The sequence below is a fragment of the Mugil cephalus genome, chromosome 6, assembly GCF_022458985.1.
Source record: "Mugil cephalus isolate CIBA_MC_2020 chromosome 6, CIBA_Mcephalus_1.1, whole genome shotgun sequence".
Classification (NCBI taxonomy): Eukaryota; Metazoa; Chordata; class Actinopteri; order Mugiliformes; family Mugilidae; genus Mugil; species Mugil cephalus.
Window position 1 is genome coordinate 22,506,391 of NC_061775.1, and position 27,723 is coordinate 22,534,113.

Here is a 27,723-nt window from a genome sequence, read left to right on the forward strand (position 1 = left end):
GCAGTGCTGAGGGAGTTCCTAACGAGCAAAGTCTCTATTCTCTGTACGTTCCCTTTCATAGAAGCTCTCTTCTTCTTCTTTTCTTTTCTTTTTTTTGTCTCTCCGCACCCTGGTGTCAGCCAGACCAATTTCACATGTCTACCTGGCAACTCCGTCTTGACAAACTCTCTGGGAAATCAGCTTATGAAAAAGAAAGTGCTTTAAGTTCTTCTTGAGACAATTGAAAAAAGAATGATTAGTCCAACATCACTATTCTATGCAGGTAGTTTCAATTTAATTGGGGGCATAAAGAGAGAGTAGCTGAAGACCCCTGCTGTACACTATTTAAAACACGATATTTATGTGTGCATAATCCCGTGGGTTCCAACACAGGCAAATGCACATGGCACCGATCAGATGCTGCTGTCACAGGTTAATCCCTGGCTGCCGCAGCTGTAATACACACACACACACACACCACTGCTCAACCACAGAATCGCAGCAGAACAAACATACCGAGTGGACACTCTGACAGAAACAGCTTGTCGGACTATCTGTTTTTAACTGACAAATAACACCGTGTTTGCACGAAGAGGAACCTGAATTATAGAATTATGGAGAGCTTATCAGCCGGTTTAACGATTCGAAACACACCGATCAGGCACAACATTGTGACAGGAGAAGTAAATAACACTGAGCATCTTGTGACAATGAAATGTTCTACTGGGAAACTTTTAGAAAAAAACATGAAAAACAGCACAAGGTGTTGACCTGGCCTCCAGATTCACTAGATGCCAAACTGCGGGAGACGTACACAATATTCGGCAGGTCTCAAATGCTTTGAGACATTTCATGTCATCGTGCGCCACTGCTCATCCAGAATGAGTGTCCCAGGTGTTCCTATTGAGCTCCTACAGCAGATCCTCGGGGAACCCAGGGTTATGCAGATAATCCTCTCCGTGCATTCAGGGTATGCTCTGGGGTTCTCCCATATGCGCAGAGTGAGAAATGTCAGGAGGAATAATAAATTCACTGAACAGTTTTCTACAGTGGTGTATGCTCTCCGTATTGTTTTGTAGGCCTATGTTTGCTTTGCACCAATGTAACTCACGGGTAACTGGGAAAAAAATGTAGTTGTTATGTTTAAACGCACATTATTTACTCACGCCTCTTATAAAATGCTTAAAAAACTAACTCCAATGATCTGTCAGATGACTTTCAGTCACTTTTAACTTTTCCCTAGAATACCTCCCCCAGGCAGGTGTCCAGATGTGGTCCTGGTCAAATGTCAGACACACATTAGTTGGGTCCTTTCAACATGAAGGAGCAGCTGATAGAGGTTGAGCTCCCTCCTAACATCTGAGCCCCTGATCCCGACCCTGTCCCGCCTGTCGTCCGTTGTATCTGCATTCTCGTTCTTTCTAGCCACTGGTGAATTTAGAGCTTCGTACACAGGTTCAGCTCGTACTTCACAAAAACATTCCATCTGTATCACTGCAGGTGTGGTTTTCAACTGCCCGAGATGCTCTCAGTCCAACATTTTCCAGCAGAGCACCACAGTCTGGTGTTGGTCTTAATTCTAACCACTGCAGTACGCGCTCAAGGTCACAAACTGAAAAACTCAGCGGGCACGTCATCTTCAAAAGGCAGAAAAGTAATCCTGAGGACACGAAACTGGACACACGCCAGATACAGGCTCTGATCTGAAATCCTGTCTATGAATATCAAGGACCAAATCTGGAACGAGGCCCGGTCCAACAGAATTGCTTGATACACAACCGTGCTTCAAATATGAGCAGATTGTGGTTAAAATATTACAATAAGTCCAAAGCAACCCTACCGTGACTAGACACTAAGCCTGTATTGATACCGCAGTGATTATAGACCTGCATGTTCACGCTCTCAGACCGAAAGTGACCAGTGTCAGATTCGCCTTGAAGCCTACAGGGCTGAATATTGACCCTTTTAAATTAACAGCAAACCTGATCTGGTTTCCAGATATCTGGTATCAGGTAAGTTTCTCCCACATCATTACGAAGGATTATCAACAACAGACTTTGAGGTTCTCAATATCTGGAGCAATTCCCCACAGGATTGATTAGTGAGATATTAAATCAAGTAAGACGTGAATATTGATTAGTGGTCAAGTCAAATAAACTACACCAAGGGGCAGTTTGACTTTTCAAAACAAGAAAAGGTGTAATTAATAACACTGAGGGTGGCTGTTCCATTTAGAGATATATCTGCTTTAACTATAAGGTGGTTTAGGCTTCTGTATAAATTTAGGACTCTTTGTTGGGTGGTATATGACCAAAACTGTATATTACGGTATTTTTTTTCCCCCACACATAAGCACAACATTTTCTACTGGTTTAAAGAGGAATTAATGCAGTAGATTGACTAAGGATGGACTATTTTAATGTGATGATGAGTAAATGTTGGAGAATAATCTGACACTAGTAGTAAAACAGATTTTTATAGCCCCGTGTTAGCACTGCCTACAGCTCGGAGATAAAAAAAAAAAGAATTAAATGTTAAAAAATATTAAATGAAAAAACAGGACAATTAGAGTTTCATAGATTTTGACATATTTATTTATATTTAAACATATTTAAACTGCTGTGTCTGCAATGTCGATAGCAGTGTGACCAGCTACCGTAATATTTGTGGTCTGCGCGCAACATTTTTTCATAAAAACATTCATAAAAAGCTAAAATTTGTGACATCGCCGGGGACAGCTTTAGCCGGGGGACAGGTCATCCAAAACGGGGACTGTCCCCAGATATCGGGGGCATCTGGTCACCGTAAAAAAAAAAGAAAAAAAAGAAAAACACAACACCATTTTTTGGCACAAGTCTTCTCGTTCTGCCGCTTCATTTTTCAGACCTTTCCATCCACACGACGCACCAGGTGTGTTTAGAAGCGCTACACTGATCTGGTCTGAAACAGTGTCTCACAGCACAGCATTAATCAAATACACCGGTATGTTGGTATATTAAAAATTCATATCATTAAAACAAAAACTGGTATACCACCCAGCCCTAATGTGCACCTCCCCAGAAATGAAACTATGTGCGTGGCAACACGAGCCACTAGAGCTGCGACTGGTCCCTTGATAGGAGCATGTTTCTGGAGTTGCACAAGATGTTTAACACGGTAAATATTGAGCATTTTCAGTGTGAGCATTACATCAGCACTCAAAGCATCACAGCACCCAAGGTCACTGCAGCAGCACGGTGCCACTGGCAGGCTGTAAAATTAACTTAAGCTACACCATAAATCTACTGCGAGAGATTATCCTTAAACCAGATAATCACTGAGGAAATCCACACTGACCGGCAGCAGCAAACATTTATTCAGGCAAAATCTAAATGCAGTTGGTATCTTAGATTACATTCATGTGCAGGGGCAAATACAGAGCGCAGGTGCGCCCTCTACAAATAGAAAAGGCAACATTCATTATGTCTGGCGCGGATGATACGGGGGCAGATTGAAAATAAAATTGGAACAGCTCTCAGAGAGGACAAGTTTGAAAAACTAACTTCCTTGGTTATTTTCACATCTTGATGCACAGGCTCTGTTGTTTTCTCGTCACAGCCGTCCTCATTAATGTTAAGGTAAGCCAATTCATTTTTGAGAAAGGAAGTATATCACGCCCAAATTTGTATTCAAAGCAGAATATCTCGCATATATCTTCCGAGAGCGTGCAGAGGAGACCTTCATCTTGTTTGAATGAGCTTGCGAATGCCGCGTTGTGTCTCTCGCTAATGTAAAACAGAAAACCAATCCCAGTCCCGTACTTCAATCTACTCCTCGATTTCAGCATGAAGACACAAGCTGCTCGGCATGGTAATTACTCTCAATTATCTTGCTCATCTCTTCTGGCTATTCATCTCCGTCAGCTCGGGCTCCGTGAGGACGACGCACTTCTAGTCACCGAGAGGGATGCAGAGGAGGGCGTCCTTTTGTTTAGTCACTCATTAAATTCATAGTAAGTTTATTCACATTGATTTAGAATATTCATTAATAGTATTCGGTTAACACGTCTAAAGGGATCTGAAGTAGACACTTAAAAATGGACACACACAGTTTATGACCTGCAATAAAATAATATAGAGGCTACTGAACTGCATTTAGAAAGTGTAGGAAAGCATGCATCTAACAGCTATGCTAAAAGGATTTTAGCATGGAACACTTCATATATAGATTTGGTCATAAACTCCACTGAGGCGATAGATATATGACATCAACACAGAGTTCCCTATGCATTGACCACAAGGAAACAGCATCCACACCTTTGGTTCCCACCCCCAAATTCACCATGCTCGCAGTGGGCTCAGAGAGTTTGGTGAACCCAGATGGAGGGTTCATCCAAGGGAGCACTGGCAGCAAGAAACTCCATAATAATCAATACGAGGTTGGACACATTGTGACTCACACGTATTTCACAGTTCCTCTGACTGTTCGTGAAGGAGTTTAACTTTTTCTGCAATAGTTAGCATCTTCCTCTGCCTTTTGGGGGCGTCCGCAGGTCCCTTTGTCGGTGCAGAACGATTGTCGACATTGTGGGTTTTGGCATGGAGAAAATTTGCAAACGTCAAACGTAAATTTGGCAAGCTGTACAGAGACTAGGTACGGAGACTGTTGACACTGGTCTACAGTCCCTTAGCCAATCAGGATGCAGAACACAATGCACTGTAAAAAAATTAAAAAAAATAAACAAATAAATAAAAAGCATAAAAAAAATGCACTAAAAAAATCTGCGAAGCCGCGAAAGGTGAACCATGTTATAGCGAGTGTTCACTGTATACACAACCACTGCTTTTATGTCCTGCTGGTTTCATTCAGGAACACTTCAGATCCAGATTTGTACATGAGGGCTACACCGAACCAGAAATCCAAATTTAGAGGTTTGCAGCTTGTGGTGTGGTGCGGTTCATATTTTGTGGTCCTGCCCACATATCTCATCTTTCCGTAAGACCATGAACGTATCTTTTCATTTCACGTTCACTTCCCTGTATCTCGGAAAAATTCCAGAAGGCCTCAGCAAAAGGGACATATTTCTCTTGAAGATTTTCATGGTAGCTTGTAAAAAAAAAAAAAAAAGCAATAACGAAATGTTGGGTCCAGAGAAACCCTCCGACCATCAGGCTTTTTATGAACATTGTGAAATCTGTCCGTGTTATGGAGAAAATGACCTTTACTCTGCGGCTTCATTTCGTTTTGTTTCTGCAGATACTGTCATAGCCCTCACTTCCTTTGAGATTAAAAATAAAAAAAATAAAGCATATAAAAAACTACCTGGGTAACCAGAGCTTGTCCACTAGCACTGTTACTGGCAATGAACAGAATGCTTCGAACAAGACTTCAGGTCAAGAATATACTTGAGCTCAGCTTTTAAGCCAACGGACAACAAGTTCGCAGAATAAAAATGGACGTTTGGGACTGAGTGTTGTGGTTTGTGCCATTCCATGGTGGGGGTGGGTCTGGGTGTTGAAACTCTAAGAGTTAAGCCACTGTTTTTTGTGGAATGGTCTTTTTGTGAAAAAAAAAAAAAATGGATTTTTGAACGGCAACAGCAGCTGAGCAAACTGCTCTGAATGAAGATCATGTGATATGAAGAAAAGCTCAAGAACACCTGCTGCAGATTGAACCGAGATGCAACGAGTGCAACACAGACACTGATGGGGACGGACCTTTCAGATGCTGAAACTCATGTGGCGCATTATTCACAACCAGTTCTTTACCAGTAGAGACACTAACACCGATCAGCCGCAATATTAAAACCACTGACAGGAGAAATGAATGACATCGACAATGTTGTGACAATTCATGTGGATGTTACTTAGACATGTAGGACCCCCACCCCATAGCAACGACACTCCTTGGTGGCAGCTGCCATCCCCAGCAGGAAGCAGCCTGACACAGACGCAAACACAGCCAACAACCAAATTCACTAGATCCCAAACTGATCAAGTGTCTATGAGATGATCTACAGAGGCTCCTTCCCTCAACCCATAGGACCCCATAGGATAATCAGTGTACTACAGTATGTCAGTGGATTCAGGGAGCTGCGTTGCAAGTAGGGCTGTTGCAGTATACCGTTACTGAAGATAATTATGGTATTAAAAAGGTAAATTACAATATCGTATTAAAAATGTGCATATGACAGTACTGTGGAAATTATCCAGTGCCACTTAAACACAATGTGTTTTACACCCGTTCTGGTTTTCTTCCGTTCTACTGTTATTTTGAGTGTTATTCATCTCCTAAAAGAGAGAAAACAACATATAGTTATATTAATTTTACTTTAAGTTCATTTTGTCGTTATTATTTACATTTTTGTTGATATCCTGATAATATTGTTATCGTGTCATTTTTCTGTCCTGATAATCATGAAGTGAAAATCTGATGTCATGACAGCCCTAGTTACAAGAAATAAACACAAAATTCTGCAGCATCATCATTTCTTGTCAGTAGGGGAGCACATGGAATGCTGCCCTCCCAGGTATTATTACAACAGATAACAAAATACTAGAAAATCTGCACAATGTTAAAATGCCTTAAAGTGCTTTGATGCGATTTGTCTTCAAAATATAATTTCAGCCGGACCTCTCACAATAAAAATATTCAGATATTAAGGTAAGTTATTGACAAGTTAATGGAAGTATTTCTGTTCAGGTACAAGGGAAAAGAAAAAAACAATTATCCTGAAATGTGTTCAGACTTTCGGTTTTCTAATTACGGTTCCCTGACGACCTCTTACTCTGCTCCTTTCTCAAATCTCAAACTAATGCATGTTCAGACACGGCTTCCCCCCTGCTCCTCCTGTGTATCCATGCATCCACCATTAAATATCAATTCCATTAAGCCCGTGTAGCCGTGGGAATTATCCGGCCACGTCTGTATCGATCAGACGAGCGAAAGGCGTCTCAAAACTTCCCGGTGAAGATGATGCAGTAATGGCTGGATGGATCCAAAAGATTTAGAAGTGTGTGCTACAAGACGGAGAGGAAATTACGGCCGGTTGAAGAAGGACAAAAGCAGAGGAGCGATATTATGAATGACAGGCGACTTATGAGGAGGAAGGCCGTCGCGAAATCAATTTCTCGTTTAATTGACAAGTTAACGAGAAAAACATCTTTGGCAGAACTTTGGAGAATTAACTTTTTTAATTAACCTAATTAACTTTTCGGGAACTGATCAGATTTCTTATCAGCTCCACCAAATTTCCTTTTATATCCGTTTCAGTTGACTGGTGTTCCATGTATTTTCTCCATGTCCCACTATCCAACAGTATTATTAACACCTGGCCTGAGTTGCTTTTGGCCCAGTTTTGCTTTGTCATGTTCTTTCCCGTCCCCCTGCACCACGGCCTTGCTGTGGTCTCCCGTGGTGATGCATGGTTGGTTATTCTTGGCTCCCAAGACCCTGGTCCTGCTGCGCTGTCCTTTACATCTCCCATCCCTGCTGATTCACAGACCCAGTGGCCGCGACTCTCAGCCTAATAACCGCTCCAATGCCGACTACGCTGTTTGGCCCCAACATGCATGTCCCTGTTTCTCCTGGCTCTGCTGTGAACTCCCAGTATAAGTTTTGCAGCCTGCACAAACAATCACTGATACAGGAAAGGTTTGCTTTTACTGACACAAGGAGAACAAGTGTATTCACCATCCACAATTACTGTTTGCACATTAATGCAATACTTCGTTGTGTCGGTCACGTTTTTACGCCGACTCAAATGTTTCTCCACGTTCATCAAAGGCTGTGGAACACGCGTCATTCAGAGCCACCTAACACGCAGAGATGCGTCATCCCGACTGACTCCTGATAAACTGTGTCCCTATCAAACGCTGTTCTAGATCAGCTCGGTTGCAGAAACTGACAGTTTTCGTTTTAATACAGGGTTCCAGTATTTCTGACAGCATATTTAACATCAGGCCGTCAATGAGTGTCAGCGGCCCGTATTTTTAGAAGAGTGCCTTGTCACGTAGCCAGCGCTTGGACGCCTGCCTTTTCAACCGATGTTCCAGTTTTATTTTAGTTTTAAATTTCATTTTTCATTTAATAATTAACTATTTTCTCCTATTTTTCTTTTCATACAGAAGAGGATTAATGCCGCTAAGGAAAACAACTTTACTCTCTGACTTCTGACTTTTTTCTGACTTAAATCTCAGAATTGTGAGGACAGAGCAGCTATTCAGCCTCGTCCCCTCAGGAAAAAGACCTGACATGGCCCCCCTGTCATCTACGGCTCCATGCACTGCATTTGCTGCATTTTTATTGCACATTTTAGCCTTCTGCACTATTTTTATATTCTTTACGTATGTGTGGTCATGGCCCCGAGAAACACATTTCGTCTGTATGTCCATATAAAGAACCTTAAACCTTGAACTATGTGATCCTGTCCAATCAGAGCCACCTTGTTGCGAAGTCCAGAGCACTAGGATGATTTGCATGACTACGCTGTTGCTCTGGTTCCTACAGTTGGATTGGCTTGGCAGATCTTTGCCAGGGTGTAATCGATTCCCTACAGAGAAACTCAGCGCTAAACTCAAAACTGGAATTCTGTGCCCTAGTTTCCAGGCTATGACTCAGTGGACTCAACTTAAGTGTATTGCAAAGAAAAATGTTTTCATGAGATAAAATATTCATAAACTGCACACAATAAAAACATGGCGTGCAGATTCCTTCCTGTAAAGATAGAAATTAATGAGCAACATTATTGTTATTATTACTAATAAGTTAAAGGCCAATGAGACATGACAACATTTGGTGAAGCTAGTTTCTCAACTTCTTAACTTACAATATTTTTAAATACTCAAAGCAGGACACACTGTCTCCACTGCTGTCCTAACAGCTGATGAATGATAGTAAAATAACAGAGACATTAATAATGAGACATTTCTCAAGTTTATCCGTCTTAATATTCGTTAATTTCCCCTTCAGCAAATAGAATAATGTATAACGCAGAGCAGGAATCCTCTGAGATTCATTACTTCTGTCCAATGCAAATAATCGACACCAGCGCACTGCCTCTAAAGTTCAACAATACCTCTAGGCTGCACCATATCAGTGTTCGCAAAGTAAACACAGTGTATGCAAAGGGTATTAACATGCATCACGCAGAACACACAGGATTCACGTACGAAACTCTGCACAGCCTTGACACAGAAGGAAAACGGCACGGATATAAGCCAGCGGCAAGCGTATTATGAATGAAAAAAACAAAGAAAAAAAAACACAAGCCTTCACAAATTCATGTGCACGTAGCTACTTTAATACAGTCATCCTGTAAACTCCCAAAATGAGGGATAATGGGTTGTTGGCGTGTCCCACTTTTTGACGGTGTTTTTCAACCTGCTCTTTGAGGAAGGGATATTTAACAGATGCATTTTCTGTCTGCCAAGGGTGTTTAGCGGACTTAAAACAAAAACAAAACACAAAAAAACAAAACAGGACAAATATAGTCACAATGTCTCTAGAGAAAATTCATGCCAACATAAACAAGTACTTGAAAACACACACAGAAAAATGAGCTGCAGGTACCGAACTGAACTGTTGAATTACAGCACATTCCTTATGAGCTCTGCCGTTGAGTGACACATTCAAATAATCCATACTGCAATTAAAATGACTGGATGACAGGGACTGGGGGTAGGGGGGCTGCACAGGATGAAAAACTTTGCCGTGAAACATGTAATTAAAGCAGCTGCATGCAACACGTATGGACAGACCGGTGGCACCGGGCGGCGCAAAGACGGGTCTAAATTAGTCTCGGCACAGACAGAAACAGACAGGTTCCTCCTCTGCCTCATCAACACCGGATGAAGGTCCAGTAGCGTCTCCTGTAGAGCGGAGTTCCTTGATGAACCTCGGCATAAGTATACACCTTTGAGGCGTGAAAATATGCAGCTGCGAAGCAGGTTGTCGTTGGTAAAGACCAGACGCGGTCAGCAAATCTTCACTGGGTACAGTGTCACGACAGTGTGCAGCTCCCAGGTGTGAAAGTGTGCAGCTGGATGAGTGGGAAGGAAGGTGTTGCCAAAAGGGACATTCGAGGAAACCTAGAAAACCATCCTTGGCTAAGAAGTTGACGTGCAATATATTTTATCTATTTTTATGTAGTCTAGAAAAGCTCAAGAGGCTTTTATATATAACCAAATATATATATAAATATACATATATCATGTAGGACGTGCAATTAATGACTAACTGTGAACTAAAACTGTGTCCGAACTAAAAGACTAAAATATCTATATTTTATTTCAGTGATGGTTTCTATCATTGTAGGCAGTTAATATATATACGTTCAAGTACCAATCTTCTAGATAAGTTTCGCTTTACTTAGCTATTTCGGCGCTGGTGACTACCAGTTGCCATGTCAACTGCTCTGTGCAACTGTGATCATTCTAAAAAAAAATAATAATAATAAGTGCAGGGTATAATCCAACATTTCATTCGAACTCACAAGATGGCGCCGCCTGTATCCCCAGGAAAATACCGTCAGTTTGCCCAATGTGAGGAAGTGCCAACACATTGTCCGTATGCATACAGTCAATGCGTCAGCCGTGAACTACGTCGCGCTTTCTTGTGTTTGAGCCAGCGACCTCTGCTGCATGTCACTACTCGCCTCTTTTGTCCCTTTCACTTCCATCGTTTCATCTCTCTGCTGTCGAACTCTCTCACAACAACGGCTTAAGAAACAGAAACCGAACAAATAGGTCACGCGGTTGCAGAAGGCACCACCGACAAGTTTCGTGAGTTTCAAGATGACTTGAGTCGCGACGGCGCCGCGAGAGTCACGTATTAGCCGGAGCAGTTCTCAGCGGATGCTCTCCACGCTCAGACGTATCACAGCAAAAATAAAATGAAGCTTGAAAAGCGTAGTCGGAACTCTGCAAGGCAATTTGCCCACTCCTGTTGTCGTCTACGTAAAGAGCTGAAGCACGACCTTGGGAATAGGGTAGATAGGTTTTGTTGGAAAATGGATTGCAGCAGCCAGATGTAATAACACAGAAGTCTACCTCCAGATTTAACGTATGTGTGCACTGACTTGCTGCCGGTTAAATCCTACCTAAAGCATGCACGACCAAGTTTTCATCATAGAGGCTTGATTTTACCAGGTGATTTTACCAGCTGATGAAAACTTGGTGGTGCATGGTTTATTCCATGCACCACCAATAATCGTATGGATTATTCCGCAGTGAGTAATGATGTATTGTGATCACACAGTGCAGCCGCCTACTAGGTAAATGCTTCGTACATGATTCTGAGGGGGCTAATCGGCTGGCAATGCCGGGTGAGAAATTACTAAATGTACATATTAGTCCAGTTAATATCCAGTTAAGATTTAGTGCGCGTGCAGAGCCCACTCTGTAACCCCGCGTCTACACCCCCATGCACTTTTAATGCATTCAGTGAAGCCACATTATGTAGAGCTCAATTACAACTTCACAGTGGGCGAGTGTAACCAATTTCAGTCCCATAATGACACCAATTAAATATGTGTAAATAGTACAAGTCAATCCTGACACAGTTGAGATATATTAGCTCGTGTGCCGTGGGACCGAGCTGGTGCCTCTCCACTTACAGCTCCTCTCATGGATCAATGGGTTTCCACATTTAAACAAGGTGTGTAAGCCAACAGATCGATAGACGCTGGGGTTTTGGATGGAGCAAGTCGTACGCAGGAACGACGCTTCATGGTTCGCAAATCCAGTAAGGGAATGAAAAGGAGGCGCAGAGACTGGGAAAGGCTGGCAAGCATACGAGAGTAGCTGAAGGATTTGAAGATGGGAGAATTGCGGGCGCAAAAAGAGAAGAAACGGGAAGGATGGAGAGTATGGAAAGGGTGAAGAATCCAAGACAGATAAAAGGTTAAATGAGAAAAACAAAGAAAGCCACTGGAGAATGAAGTAGAACTGCCAGCAAACCCGTCAGCAGATTGATTTTTTTCTCTCTCTCTATGTATATATGTTTTTCTTCACAGTTTCTTCCTCAACGCATGAAACCCCGCTGGTTTGGAAGTGTCACTTTTGGGAGTCCCTCAGATCTCGGATCTGGCAGGACACCCTCTTTCACAACAACATTCACAACCAAAGAGCTCTCTGTGGGACCATATTCACTGCTTCAAAAAAAAATCTATCCATATGTGCTCCTTGGCATGCAGCGTCTGTCACTCATTCAAATGATAAGCCCATACGATCTGAAATGCATTTAGCCGCCGTCAGTCAGGTCCAGAAATGGCTTAGCTGGAAAACTGCTGCTCTGCAGCGCTGGAAATAAAGTTGCCAAGCTCTTTGACAGGCAGAGGTTTTTTGGCAGCTCTCTAAATTTGGTGAAATAGGAACTTGATCCTCTTACAAAAATACACAACTCACTTCTGTGATGACAGGGTTCGCGGGTTACAACCAGACGGCTTTGAGAGAGGATTTTTGTTTTGCAGAGAACAATAAAATGATGCACTCGTGTCAGGCAGTAGCCACATGTCTGCTTTGGGGGATAATGAGCGCTTCCCTGCAAGGTGCAGAGGGAGCTGACGTTTAAAAGGTTGGTGCTGGGAAAAATGCAACACAAAGACAACTACTGTCAATCGGTGGCACAAACACTGATCAGGCACAACATTATGACCACCTGCCTAATAATGTGTAGGTCTCTCTTGTGCCTCCAAAACAGTCACAGACATGAGCCTTCTGAAGGTGTCCTGTGGAACGTATGGAGCCGCTGTGGATCATCCCACAGACACTTGACCAGTTTATCTAGTGAATTTGGAGGCCAGGTCAACACCCTGCACTGTTTTTCGTGTTTTTTTGAGTAGTTCCTTAACCGTTTTTGGAGTCTCATTGCTACACTGAATTGTCACAAGATGGTTAATGGCATTTACTTCTCCTGTCAGTGGTTTTAATGTTGTGGCTGATCCGTGTACACCGATGGTCAGTTTTCTCGACCAGCCTAACTTGATTTTTTTTTTTTAAGACAATGGCAGCATTGGAGCCACTGAATTCACATTAAACTGACACATTTCAGTTTTAAAAGTCAAGACTAAATGTATTTGTATGCATGAATGTAACACGAGTGACATGATTCATCATCTGCCAGTGTCAATAAAAGAAAGGAAGGGGACACCTGAGGTCAACGCTTGACGTTATAGGCTCAACTTGTCAGTGTATTTAACGAGCACATGCACAGTAAGGCTTCACTAGAGTTTTCAGGATCAAACCAAACGCTGAAAGTAAATGCGATTCAGTGACATGCGAACAAAAAAAGCTTCCTCGTTACCTTGCGTCTTCCTCAGACCTCATCCACACGTGGGGGACAAAGGGAATCCCGACGCCTTCAGCGCGTTGTTCGCGGACGAGACGAAACTGCTACTGCTCAAATAAAATAAAATAAAATAAAATAAAACCGGCTTTGTTTCCTTTTTTTATTCCCTCACAGCGCGTGTTTTCGCCATCCTGCGCTGGGATATGTTCACTCCACAGCCGTCCCCATCGAGCAGGGTAATCCAGACTCGGAGATCGTTTTTCTTTTTGTTTGTTTGTTTGTTTGTTTTTTATTTTGTTTCCCTTCACATCGTCAAATGTGTCTCGGTTGTCGACTTTTTATTCTGAGGCAAAACTGGCGCGTTGAGGAAACTGGTTATCTCGTGTCCCATTTGCATTTCGTCTCTCCATTCACAAGCTCCGTTGCAGCCAGGACCGAGGCGCTGTGCGGGTTTTGGATGGGAGGGTAGGGTAGGTAGGGTAGAGGTGGTGGTGGTGCTGGTGCTGGTGCTGGTGGTGGGGCGGTTTGACGCTTAACGCAGGAATTAAATGTGTCTGAAAGTCGGCGCTGTCCTCCGATGAGCCCTCTCTACCTCCGCCTCAGCAGCAGACGAGGAGTGAGGACCAATGGAGAGACAGAGAGAAAGAAAAAACGAGGAGGGGGGGTCCAGAGCATGTAGTCTGTTGTGGGACCACAGAGCTGTCGGTTACTAAATAAACAGTCATCAGGAGACTAAATATGTTTCGTAGCTTTCATCATCAGGCTGTAATCACAGGCAGAGATGGTTTGTGCACAGTTATTCTTGAAATGACGTCAACATTAATTTATAATTTTAATAAAATAATAATAATGAAAAAAACAAATTATTAAACATGCATGTAGTTGCTACATTTAAAACACCCTTTATATTTTCTCAGTGATCTGCAGTAGGGCTGAAACGTATAGGGGGGGTCTCATCTTATTTCATTCATAAAAAGTATTATTTAGCATCTGCAGCTGCGTAAATAATCTTACTTTATATGATGTTTTGGTGATGACTGCGTGCTCTTTAATCACGCATCACATCACATTACATCCGTGTATACGCTATACACACACGATCAGCCACAACATTAAAAACGCTGACAGGAGAGGTGAATGACATTGACCAACTTTTGACAATCAGTGTAGCCACAGTTACCTTGAAAAAGTAATCAGATTACTAATTAAGGACTAATTAATGCCTGGGTTTTCTCCAGATACTCCACCTCCGAAGACATGCTCGTTAGGCTAATTGGTGTCTCTAAATTGATCCTAGGTGTGAGTGTGTGAGTGTGAATGGTTGTTTGTCTCTGGACTGGTGACCTGTCCAGGGTTGTACCCCGCCTCTCGCCCACGGACAGCTGGGATAGGCTCCTGCAACCCCCGCAACCCTAGTGAGGATTAAGTGATAGTAGAAGATGAGATGAGACAAGTTTTTATAAAAAATTTAAAAAAAGAAAAGACAGCAGCTCTACAACATACTGCTCGATCAATTTATGCAACTCATCCCAACTAACTGGTTTTCCTCCATAGTCTTGACTCAGGAACTTTCAAGTCTTTGTTCCACCTCTTTGTTTGTCATTGCACTGGGAATAATGTAATTTGTAGTCAGCGCGTCTTTGACGTTTGAACAGGAAGGGCTGTGGTTTGAAACTAGACAAAGCCTGGTTCCCCCCCGAGTTACAGCTGCCTCCACATTGTCTGCTGTACGACACATGACACCTGCCAGACACCTGTGAGGGGGAGAGTGATTCCGGAGAGATTTCAGTCCATAGAGAACCAGTCTACTTTTTGTTGGTGCACCAGTTCTGTTCAGGAACCACAAAACCTCGGCCTGTATTTATCGGTGCTTCAAGGATCGTGCTACGGCATTGGAAGAAATCAGGTAAAACCTACTGATGGATGGTTAAAGCTGAAGATGGACAATGCCTCGTTTGAATCATTGATTGATCATTGATTGATGACATTTTATGAAGTCTGGTCTGATTTCTTGAAAGTGAAATGTAATGGACTGAAGATGTACATACTACTGTACTACTGTATCTCATAAGTGCCATCATATGTTGTTTGTTGTACCCTAACAAGTGTATTGCAATTGCAATTGTCTATGTTGTAGAAAACTTAATAAAAACTTGAATTACAACAAAACACTCAACTTGTAGCGAGAACAGAGTAAAGCCTCCCACTGAATTTCTGTAGTGTCCATATTGATATTGTCCATAAGCTTCTCCATTTTTCCCGGTTTTGTTTCAACAGACCCACTCGTGACGCCAATGTCGCCATGTTTCACGTTCAGATCAGTGTGGCATCCGGTTCTTGCTGGGAACCAGTGCTTAAGGTCCAGAACTGACCTATTCTTCACAAAAAAATACATCGGACTGTGAACCAAACGGGTTCGCTGCCGGTGGAAAAGCCATAAACGAGACTGTCCTCCCATAAAAAGAAAAACTGCCGCACAGGTCATTCGGGTGAGCAGCTTATTATGACCCACGGTTATTTTATTGTTAAGCATCGTGTGATACAGCATCAGGTCATTTAAGCGAATGCAACCAAAACGAGCCATTGCCTTGTTCCAATGGCGGCAGCACTGAAGTGATTTATTGTCCCAGATTGTGGACGTGATGGGAGGTTAACACACACACCTGCAATGAGATCATGGGTTAAATAGATTTCCAGGAAAAAAAAAAAAAAAAACGAGAAACCTGACAGGAGAAAAGGTGTAGGTACATTAAACAGGGAGCTGATTGGGGAATTGTGAACAGGTGAAGAGGGTGTGGCAGACAGGTCACTGGGTGCAGACTAAAAGACTGAGGACCTCTGGTGGTCGGAGGGGGTGATGCTTTGTAAAACAACTGAGCTAAATTGTAACAAATAGGATAGAAATACAAATAGATTATTATTTACCATGACCTTGATAAAATGGTTCGCTTTAACCCAAACCATGATCCTTTTTTTAATCTAACCTGTGGCTAATCCTAGTTTAAACCTATACACATATGTACCTACTATGCATCCATGACTACATCTAATATGTTCGTCGTCAAAGCAATGTCTGCCTAATGTCTTATAACTTGTTCCTTAGGATTTAATTAATGTTATAATATTATTTCTGGCTGAACATTTCTATGTAGAGTAACTCACGCCTGTGAAACGCCGCCAGGTCTCATCATGATTGTGGGAACATACAGTGAAGATAATTTTCCTTCTTCCCACACCCCTTTAGTTTCTCAGTGTGACTACTACCACCGGAGTTATTATTAACTCTTCGGCAGCTTGAGCTCGGTGAATTCCCACAGCCGACGTTTTACTCCTTTTGTAACTACACATGACTTTTGAAGTAATTCCCATGCCGCGGTAAATAATCTGCGCTTTAGTTCTGTGCCGCAGCCGCCGACAAGACGGAGAGTGATGTGGGAAAAGGAAGGCAACATTACTCTCTGGTGAGGTTATATATCATTCTTTGTGAACCTTTGTTCTCATGTTCTTGAAGTTCTTTCAAAATAAATCTTGGACTGAACTCTGTGTGTGTGTGTGTGTGTCACTGTGCCACCAGGTCATGTTATATGTGATTACTCCACAGTGTGATGTCTCCAGTCTGTCTCAACCCATTAAACCCTGAGAGACTGTCCTGCCCTCATTTCTGAAGGGTGCAGCTATTGGTGAAAGGCCGACAGTAACTGGAAAGGGATTATTTTCATCTATCAGAAACACATATTTTATTATATTTGTGTCATAGAATCCACTGTGGCTCATAATTATTTATCTACAGTTCATTTAAATGAGCTTCTCCAGCAGCTCCACTTTGAAGGCAGTTGTAAATAATCAAAATGAGATTAAAGCGTTCATCTTTCATGAAGTTAACATTACATGAGCCAATAAAAGGAAAAAAGAAATTCTCTTTAAGCACCACTAGAGTCTGGACAGACATGTACAGGAGTTGCATGTGGTTGCAGTCTAAAAGAACAGATCCTAAAAGTAGATATTAAAATGTTATTGCTTGATTTTTTATCCTTTTTTTTTCCCGTTTCATTTTCAGACTGAAATGACATTTTGACACCTCTGGAGCAGCAGCACCTGTAGAGGCATTATGTTTTCCATTCAATTGAACACAGTATCTCCAGAACACCTTGAGGCATTTTCTTCTAATACAGCCCATGCATTCACTTGAGCTCAAGGATGATCTGATTACATTTTTGCGGTCAAAGTTCACCGTGATTTTTTGATAAAGCTTTACAATGGGCCTCGCTCAGGTGACCCTAAACCATTACATAGGGCTGGTTCAGTGACCAGCTCTAGGTATGTCTGCATTAACATGCAGTCGAATAGTTATGCTGCTACCGGCGAGGTTGCTGGGTACTTCCTATGAAGCACTGAGCACATCTCGTCTACTCTACTCTCTCTCTGTATTCACACATTCACGTGGTACCACTGAATGACACACCATTACCTCCTCTCTATCTAATGAGTCCTCCCATGTGAACTGGGTTCTGTTCAAGGTTTCCTCGAGTTTAAGGGGAGTTTTTCTTTGCCACTGTCATTTCGGGGTTTGCTCTGGAGATTTCCAGCTCTGTGTCCTTTAAAGTGTTTTAAGACAGTTTGGATTGTTGTCGACTCTTTGTAAGTAAAACTAAATTTAATGAATGTTTTAGGCCAGAACACACACACTATGACAAAGTTTCCCACATATATCCAATAGGATGAGGTATAGAAGTGTTATACGCATTGTACGGTATATCAAAAGGGTCTTGGTGTAATAGTGTAATAGTGGATGAAAGGTTGGAAGTCTCATGTAAAACATGTACAGTTTGTATAAAACAAACTGTCACAGAGCATTTCAATACTCAGTAACACTTTCTGGACCATAAATTACTCCACATTCTTTATTGTTCATTAATATTACCATATTTAAGTTATTGTGCTGAGATTTGGGGCAATACTTATAAATGTACTCTACAACCAGGTTCAATACCACAAAAAAGAGCCATAAGGATAATTCACCACACTGGCTACAGAGAACACACAAACCATTTATTCATAAAATCAAAAATACTGAATTTCATGAGCATATGAGAAAAAAAACAACAACACAGGAAATAAACTCTGCTTTCATTCATTCATTCATTCATTCATTCACATACATTATATTACATGAGTCCAGTTGGTGAACATTTAAAACAGAGAGAGGCAGTGATTCCAGCTTATTAATATATTAGTGCTCATTATGGCAGCGTGTTTTGTCTTTTCATCCCTCACACAGATCTTTGCAAACCCCTCAGTTCAGCGTCGCTACACAAGCGTGTCTAATCTCCTCAAGCGGCCGAGAGCGCAGGCTTCTGTTGAAACAGGGATTCAAAAAACCAAGCAGCAGCCCATTGGCTACAAAATGTTATTTACTAATTTCCAGCAACTACACTATTGACCTTTTGCAGCCTTTTGTGTCAAGTATCAAGGTCTTTTTTTTCACAGAAGACGATGAAACGCGTAGGAGCGCTTGGCACTGAGGGAGAGTTATGCAAATCGTGTATTTAAGGCTCAGTCAGAAATCCAGAAACGAGGTGGTTAAGATGTTAAAAGGAGGAGAAACCAATTTTTAAATCCTTGCCTTTATTATCCTGCCAATTACTGGACTGTTTTGCGTTTGCGTGTAATGGTACATCTGGTGTGCTGATGGCTTGTCATTATTGCATGTTGCTGCTTTCCAGGTCCCTATAAACATATTGAGTTTGACTTTGAGGGAGTTGGAAATAACATCCTTAATGTGCTGTTTAACAAGGCGAGAAGCTCGAACCTCTCAGCAGTCACATTCACAGGAACACGTGTGTGCAATAGTTACAACGATTCTGATCCGAGGGAGCCGTTAAAGAAGTTCACGTCAGTCGCTTCAGTTCAGTCACCAGCTCATGACAGAATCCAACTTTCTAATTATTGTGCGTATCACAGTGTATCTCCTTGTAAAACGTCCACAACAGTGGGCTTTAAGATATTTCAGCTTTTCTGATGACATACAGTGATATCAACAGAGCTGTACATGCTGCTGAAAGTTAATTAATTAATGGAGTGCTTAAATCTAAATAACATTCATTCATTTTCTGAAACCACTGGTCCTCTGGAGGGAGGGCTCTTTTTTAGGATGAATAATGACGTGAAACTAAATGGAGATTGAAGGTAGAAGACACAACAAATCGAATTAGAAGAAGCTACTGACAGTAAAGGTCGACCGCGATGTCACCTTGCTCTTGAACGCGCTGCAGACATTGTAACCAGTGGCCAGCTGGCACGGAAAGGACATTCTGCTCCTACATAATGAAGAGATACAATTGATCTTTCAGAGCTCAGTTCTCTGAATCATGCTGATCAGTTGGCCTGTTGCGTTTGAATGTTCTGATTAAAAGGAGAAGAGTCTTCTGCGTTTCAGCTTTGTTGTTTTGTTTACTTCTGTTTTTCTTCTCATGCATAGGTTCTCTAGACCCATCTCTCTGAGAAAAACACACTTAGTGCGTTTACACGCAGAGCTTAATTGAGCTATGCTCGAAATTCGACTTTCGGACTACAGTCCTTGTCCCAGTTTACATGCAGCAGAGAAAATCGAATAACTGACAGGAACATGTCCTCCTCCTCCACACTAGGTGGCGATATGTGTCTTTTCAGTGGGTTAATACCGTTGACCTATTATGTCATATAAAAAAAGTCATTCATGCGGCAGACCGGCATTTCAAACAATAGTACATTATTTTTAATCTCCTACTTCTGGTGCCAATGAGATGCGCACTATCCCTCAGACTTCTGTGACCGGCTTTCTTGGATGTTTTTGTCCCAGGGTCATATGCCAGTGCAGCGGTTGTGGAGCATGCGCACACGCATTATCCTGTTAGCTGTCCAGTTAAGCGTATATGTGGCGGAGGGGGGGGGTCTCCATAGCAGTTCAAAAAAAGACGCCTGCTACACTCCTTAAGTGGTTGGCATGGGACCGTGAAAATTTAAAAATAAATACAAGGTGTACAAGGTGGCTCTTGCCCGGGGCCCCCAGGGTGTCTTGAATCAGTCCTGTCTGATGGTAGTAGGTGTATTTTAACGATAGCTATGCTAATCACCTGCAAAGCACTAGCTTCACATTTAGCATACAGTCTTGGAGTTGATCTTTTCATGAAACTATTAGAAAAATTAAGCTATTCCTTTAAAGATGCTAATATAGCAGGGGTGTCAACCATAAGTTGCGTGAAACAAAACTGGCCCATGGGAGACATTAAGAGCAATTTTACAATTAAATCTGAAATCTTTCCATTAGGCGTTGCACTGATCTAGTCACAGTTACGGACATAACTCTGAGAACCTGAACTAAACAATAGAACATAATCATTATTTATGTGTCACTATGTACTAACTCACCCTAAAACAAGGGGAATAATTATTTACAGGTTATTATGCGAACATGTTACTAGTCCGGCCCACTTGAGATCAACTTGTATGTGGCCCCTGAACTAAAATGAGCTTGACACCCCCGCGCTATAACCTTTAAAACAAACTGGTTTGAAAAAAATAAATAAATAAAAATGGCATGCTGAGAAGTCGATGCTGACGGACATACTGAATATACGTGAGAAAGCAGTGAACCAACATGAAATATCTGCTTGAAGCCAGTTGGCTTGAAGTGTATTTGGTCTGTCTTTCTAGTAAGCATAAACCCGGAGGAATTGAAAGCTTTCTTCTTTTCAATCTGAGCCTCGGGGCCCTTGTAAGATACTACAAACACACACACACATTTCTTTTCTGCATCTCCGCACTCAGCTGCACACACAAAGCTTTTTAAACCACTTGCTTCCTGCTGGCTCAGGCTTTGCAGGCATTGTATAGGCGGCGTGAGTCCGCCCCATTCAGTTCATGGAGTAGGAGAGGGGCAGGGCGTGCGGATGTGTCATTACCCTTTTCTCTTTATGAAGCTGGAGATTGCGCATACACAAACAGACACGCACTGATGAGACATTTAGCGCTACCTCCACGGCATCACAGCATTTCTCCTATACTGCGGAGCAGAAAGTCATACACTCAACAGATATGTTTAGAAGAGAGGAGCATGTGTTTGCCGGGGTGTAATGAGTCTCCTCTTTGTGACAACAGGTTGAAACTAATCTATTTTAGGTCTTTTCTGAAGCTGCACTTTATTCTCAACCACAGATGAGGGGGAAAAAAAGGATTACATGTATTCAAAATGCAAGAAAAAAGAAGTGAATGCAAATCAATTCAATCACTACCCTGCTCTCGTCTCCGCAGAGTGAGATAAACTACATCTCTTAAAAGTGTAAAATGCATAACAGACCTTAAGGCTGCGTACAGAGATCAGGGTACTACGAATACTGTGAGTATTTTTTTTTATTTGTTTGTTTGTTTATCATGATGCCTCCTCTCCGATCTCATTTCACTCACACCATTCTCTCCCTTCACAGCGTGAAATTCTGGCACCGGGCGCCCAGATAGACGAGGGCTGGACATATTGATGAGAGATGATGCCAGCAGCGTGCGTGACTGATCGTATCCGTTCAAGCTCCGACACGGTGCATCTCCCACTTCTGAGAGGACGCCGAGACGGCAGCTTCTTCTCTTTTTTTTTTGTTGTTGTTGTTGTTGTTGTTGTTGATTCCCACTTGACCCATTTCCTCCAGAACTCACACATCCCAAGATGTCTGTTTGTTTTGAGGTTTGATGACTTTGTTGCTACAGTGAAGCGTAGCCGTGTGTGTCTTTTCTGCGCTTTGCGTGGAAGGTGAGCAAATGGGAAGGCTGCCGGGAGTGTGTGTCTCAGTGTCAATGTCTGTTATTTATTTATTTATTTATTTTTTTACAACAGGGGATTTACTACTTAAGCAACGCGAGCGCGATTAGCAAACATTGCCATCTGGTAGTTTGAGGGGGTGCTGAGACACATGCACATGAGTGCACGCACACTCGTTTACGCACACACGCACACAAACAAGCCAGCAAACAGGTGCACATGCACACAATAAATAATTCAAATAAAAGGACGAAGGCGGCCATGTCACACCCAAACACAAAATCAGAATTCTCTCATACACCAATCAGGCATAACATTATGACCACCTTCCTAATTTTGTGTAGGTCTCACATGGGCCTCCACAACTGTTGTGACTCATCAGATAATGGAAATGGGTCTAATGTTGTCAGTGGAGGCCTATGAGTCGAAGGGAGGGGATCATCCCACAGATACTTGATCAGTTTGGATCTAGTGAATTTGGAGGCCAGGTCAAGACCTTGTGCTGCTTTTTCTGTTTTGCCAAGTCCAAAAGTTTCCCATCAGAACATTGCACGGTCACAAGATGGTCAATGTTATTTAATTCTCTTATTAAAAAAGTATAAAAATAAAAAAAAAATATGCAAAAAATAGAAGTCAACATAGTACAGATAGATAGTATAGATGCTTTAATTGAATTAACAAACAAGGCGCATTAATGCAACGCATCAGGCGTAAAAACATATTCAGAAAATAATACTTAATACTTTCTTGTTGCCTACTTGCAGCAAATTTGTGGTTTACCACAAATATTCTACCGTGTTTCCTCATGATATTTGCAGTCTCTGCTCTAAATTTTTCCCTCGTGGGAAAACAAGTTCACCATCTGTCGTTTCAGGTGAGCATCAAAGATCACACCCACAAGTAAAATATTCCGCGTATCTCTGCAATATGCTCACCCAGTCCTCAGGTACTTAATAATAATCCGTCGCATCGCTCACAAAAAACATCATGTTTTGCGTGCGCACGGCGGTTCAAACTAGTTCGACCCTAAAATAAAAAGTCTGATTCGAGCTGAAGCGCGGTTAGTGAGTTTGCTGCGACGTTGTAGGTAAATGTGCTGCGTTCGTCCAGGATCACAAGTCACGATTCCTGCTGCGTCTGAATGATGCGATAAAGGTCACAAATTATAGCTGTTGGTAGACTGTAATCAGTAGTAGCAGCCGTGACCTTATCTGGCATATGTTCCATGGACGGACCAGACACAGGCTCCGGCTTTAATCGATGTTCTCCTACGTGATTGGAGGTGCAGATTGGGGCGAGAGGTGTCTGCAAGCTCACCACTAAATGCCACAAAATCCCACACGTTGGACCTTTAACACATGATCCGTGTGAAAATAAAGCTGGTAAGTTCAGTTGGGAACGCTGTCTTCCTCCAGCTCTCTCTTCCTCTTTACTCTATTTATACTGCAGTTCCCAGCTCGTCCATTCAGATCTCGCCACATTTTCAACCAGTCGATCATGTCATTGATGTGTACATTTAAATATGTTCTCCTCTGCAGTCATTTTAGTTTTAAAATCGCCGTGACCCTCCTCTTTATTGCAGATAGGATAGTACATATGCAGTTGATAATTTAACCCCTTGAGTATATGGCTTTTAGCAAACACAAACAGTACTGTTAGTTCATTTAAAGATAAAACTGCATTCTAAGCTATAATATATGGCCTGTGGTGATGTTTTTGTACGATAACTTGTCATTTCCCATCTGGCGACACCGTGTGGAGGCATGACTGAGTCTAATCGTACATATCACCCTGTGTGTTGTAAATCCTTTAGTTTGATTTGCTTCCGTTTTAGCATTTAGATGCTCCAAATCTAAATCTAAACTTCATTCGTAACTGATTACTGTTTCTCAAAATAATGTTTGTCCTCTCCAAAAGAATAAGCACATTTCTATTGTAGATTGAACTGAAGTTAAAGTCATACTTTGCGAAGCATCATACCTGTACGTTTTGTGCGTACGTTTTCTCGGTCGGCCTGTAACTAAATCAGGAACTGGGTAATCTAACTTGGGAAGTTTCTGGACACAGGCCATTTAGAATTTATGCAGTTTATGTTATTTGCAGATCAGTGTCACATATCACGCCCTCATACGCGTAGATGAGCAATAAAATAGAACTAGTATGATCCCTTTCAACAGCCCTTCACATACAGATCTCTGGTTTTTCAAATGCCAGTGCTCCTCATGCTCCGCGTGCTCCTCTGTAAGCGAGGCGTGCTGAGAGGTTTTGCCTACACACTGTGGAATATCACTCTCCTCTTCTTGAATTTAACCCATCAGTCGTCACAGCGTGATCTCTAGATATGAGTCACCGGCGGCAGAAGTAGCAGCAGCGTCATGACATGCAGCGTTGACCACTGACTGGCACGCAGGTTACACAAGAGAGTGTGGGGGAAGAAATGCAGTTGGTTTAATTTTTATTACCTAAACAGTCTTTGACTGTGTAATCAGTTTAAGCGCTGATGACTCACCCGGACGGGTCTGAGCACGAAGCCTTCCTTCACATCCATGCACACGCAAAGACGGGACTTAACTCTGTCAGACTGAAGCGGTTTGTGATTGAGAACAAAGAAATGTCCAGTGAATCCAGTGTAACAGTCATGAAACAAATGCTACCTTTAGAAGAACTAAAGCCTATTAAGCTTGAAATTAGCGTTTGTGCAAAACAGTTTTATTATATATTATTATATATCAGGCATAACATTATGACCACCTTCCTAATATTGTGTAAGTCTCCTTGTGTCTCGAAAAGAGTTGTGACGTATCAGAGAATGGACATATTAGTGGTGGACTTTGGGCCCTGTGGGTTGAGGGGAGGGGCCTCTGGATCATCCCACAGATACTGGGGGGGTCATCCCCACGACCCTCCAGCTCCTCAGCCCTTCCCAAAACAAAAACAAATAAACAAAAAAAAAACAGGAACAATTATTCAAATACTAGGAAAAAGCAAAACCAGAGTAGCAAAACAAACACAGCCCTCTGCGATGCCCCCCCCCCCCCCCCCCCCCCCCCCCCCCCACTCCTACCCCAACATGATGGGACCAAGGCGGAGAACCATGGGAAAATAAATACTATACATATATATGGGGAATATATAAGGGGGGAAAAAGAAACACACACACCACTCTTCCCTTTCACATTAACCAAACAGACATCTCTCAGAAAAAATAACATCTCTTAGAATCTCTTATCCACAGAATATATCTATATACAGGCAAAATAACCAAAAGGAGTTTACATGTGATATGTGCATGTGCAATGTGTGAATAACATTCAAAACAAAGGACTAAGCAAAGAATTTTACTACATATCAGTAATGTTCTCTAATAACTTTGACCAGCAATTAATATTTGATGCTTTAGTTCTTTAGTTCTTCATGTTTTTTTTTTTGTTTTTTTTTTTGTTTGTTTTTTTGAGTTTTTGTGTGTTTCTCTGTGTCAGGTTGCATCCTGCTGAGGATGACTGCTGCCATCAAGGAGTGTCATTGCTATAGTCCGCTCTGGTCTAAGTGGGGAGGTACATGTCTTAGTATGTCTAAGATTGCCAGGTCCAAAAGTTTCCCAGCACAACACGGACTTGTCACAATGATGCTCAATGTTGTTTACTTCTCCTGTCTGTGGTCGTAATGTTGCGGCTGATCGGTGCGTATGCCCCTCTATGCATTATGCAGTTCGGATAAAAGGGTTCAAAAAGTATGCATCAGTAAACAAGTCCTCTTTCAGGGTCAGTCACACAAAACACACACAAATACATAAACACACAAATGTAAATGTTAAAGCGCACACATTTATACATGTATACACTTGAAGAGACTCGTTCAGGAGCAGAAGCAGGCATATGCCTTCCTGTAAACGCATGTAGGCAGAGAATCGAGATTTGACTTTTTTTTTTTGTGCCTCTCCAGCTACACAGACACACAATCTGAGAGAACGAGGGAGACAGAGTGAAAGAGAGAGGCGATATCCCGGAGCTAGATTGAGTCATTATTTCAATCAGCGGACAATTGGTTGACAGGTTCAGGTGCATGCACAGACGCACAAATAGTTCAGCGAAACAGGAAAAACAACCAGACGCCGCATGTGAATTTTTTCACAACACTTCAAAGAACAATTCCTCTTTTCAGTTCTTCTCTTCTACGAGAGCATCTGAATGTTCTGACACACCACAATCAACTACCGTGACAAAAACATACATTGTTCCGCTACGTTTCTATAGGAACAACCACAGAGTGGGCTCTCGAGCCGCCGTGCTTTTACTGAAATCAAGCACACACACAGACACAAGTCGTACACAAGTTTAAGGCTGTGTGTAGAATCCATCAGGCGACTAACCCTGGGAAATGCGCTGATGAAATATTTACAGCAGAGTGTCACAGTATTTATGTTCATATACGTGCGTCTCCGTGAATGTCAGAATATTCTCTGTGGGAAATAATTTTAATGGGATGGAGAGACTTGGCACGCTGATGGGCTTTCGACGCAGCGTTCTTTGTTTTTAACCGCAGGAAAAGACTTAATGAAGACTCAGTGGGGGAAAAGAAAAAGGGAGATGCACAGTTTGAATGTATTGCAAATAGGATGCTACTTATGCAGCAACTTCAGTAACATAGTCCATTTGCAGAGTCTGTCATGTACTAATTGAATTAATGTGGGTGGAGTCAATATTTTATATTTAAGAGTGTAGTCGTGGTTGGTATATGAAGGAGCATTAGGGCGAGCCCAAAAAAAAAAAAAAATCCAACACAAGAAAAAAAATCCAGGTCAAAAAAAGCACAAGAAAAAAGTTGAGAAAATATCAAACTACTAGCTATAGTCGAGTTTTTTATTTTATTTATTTATTTATTTATTTTTTGCCTGCCTGCCTTTTTTTTTTGGCCCTAATACTCCTTTGTATTGGTTAGCTAAATAAAATATATTTATCTATTTTAATGTTATTTTTGCATATCTCATGATTATTGTAATGGAAAAATATGTCATTCATTTTAAGAGGTATCCGACTGTTGCTATTCACCTTATTCTGACTCATTTTGTGTAATTTCAGTTCAAGTATAAATGAACTGATAGTTTTGTGGGATTTACTGGTTACAGTAAGAAGAAAAAAAATGTAACACCACTCCTGATTTGCAAATGCCCTAAGAACATATGGAAATAGGTTCTTGTGTATCTTCCACTGAGCCATGAAAGAGACGCTCACAATTTCCCTTAAATCTGAAGGACAAAAGACCCCCCCACCCCCCATCTCTACTCGCCTGGCTGAAAATCTCATAATAAACCCCTTTGCACCACCAACCAAACAGCTGTTTCCCCTTTTGAAACACCGCCCGATCGTGTCATTGCTGCTTCTGTCTCCTTTCAGACCGACACAGAATACCAAACACAAAGACACAAGTTTCTCAGGCTGCGGGTGACGGGGGGAGCTGCTTCACATTGTCTCAACACATTTTCACTACAAATACATCTTCAGAGCTGCAGGCTTCAGTCTCCTCTGGAAATTAGCGAGGGGTTGCAATACAACCCTTTCAAACTTAATAAATAAATAAACCAAATCTGTTCCTATAATTATAATTGAGGTCCCTAGGCGGAGAAAAAAAAATGCTGCGTATAATCTTCTTTGTGATGAGTTTTCAAAGAGTGATTGCAGCGAACCCTGTTT

General features: G+C 41.9%; 1 protein-coding gene across 1 annotated transcript in view; it reads right to left on the reverse strand.

Annotated features, from left to right (window-relative positions):
• pde4ba (phosphodiesterase 4B, cAMP-specific a) overlaps positions 1-13,779 on the reverse strand; it is a 181,419-nt gene extending 167,640 nt beyond the window's left edge. Inside the window, exon 1 of the mRNA XM_047588340.1 lies at positions 13,261-13,779. The gene's annotated coding sequence lies outside the window, so the exon portion shown is untranslated. The remainder of the gene's footprint in view (positions 1-13,260) is intronic.
• Positions 13,780-27,723: the final 13,944 nt, after the last annotated feature.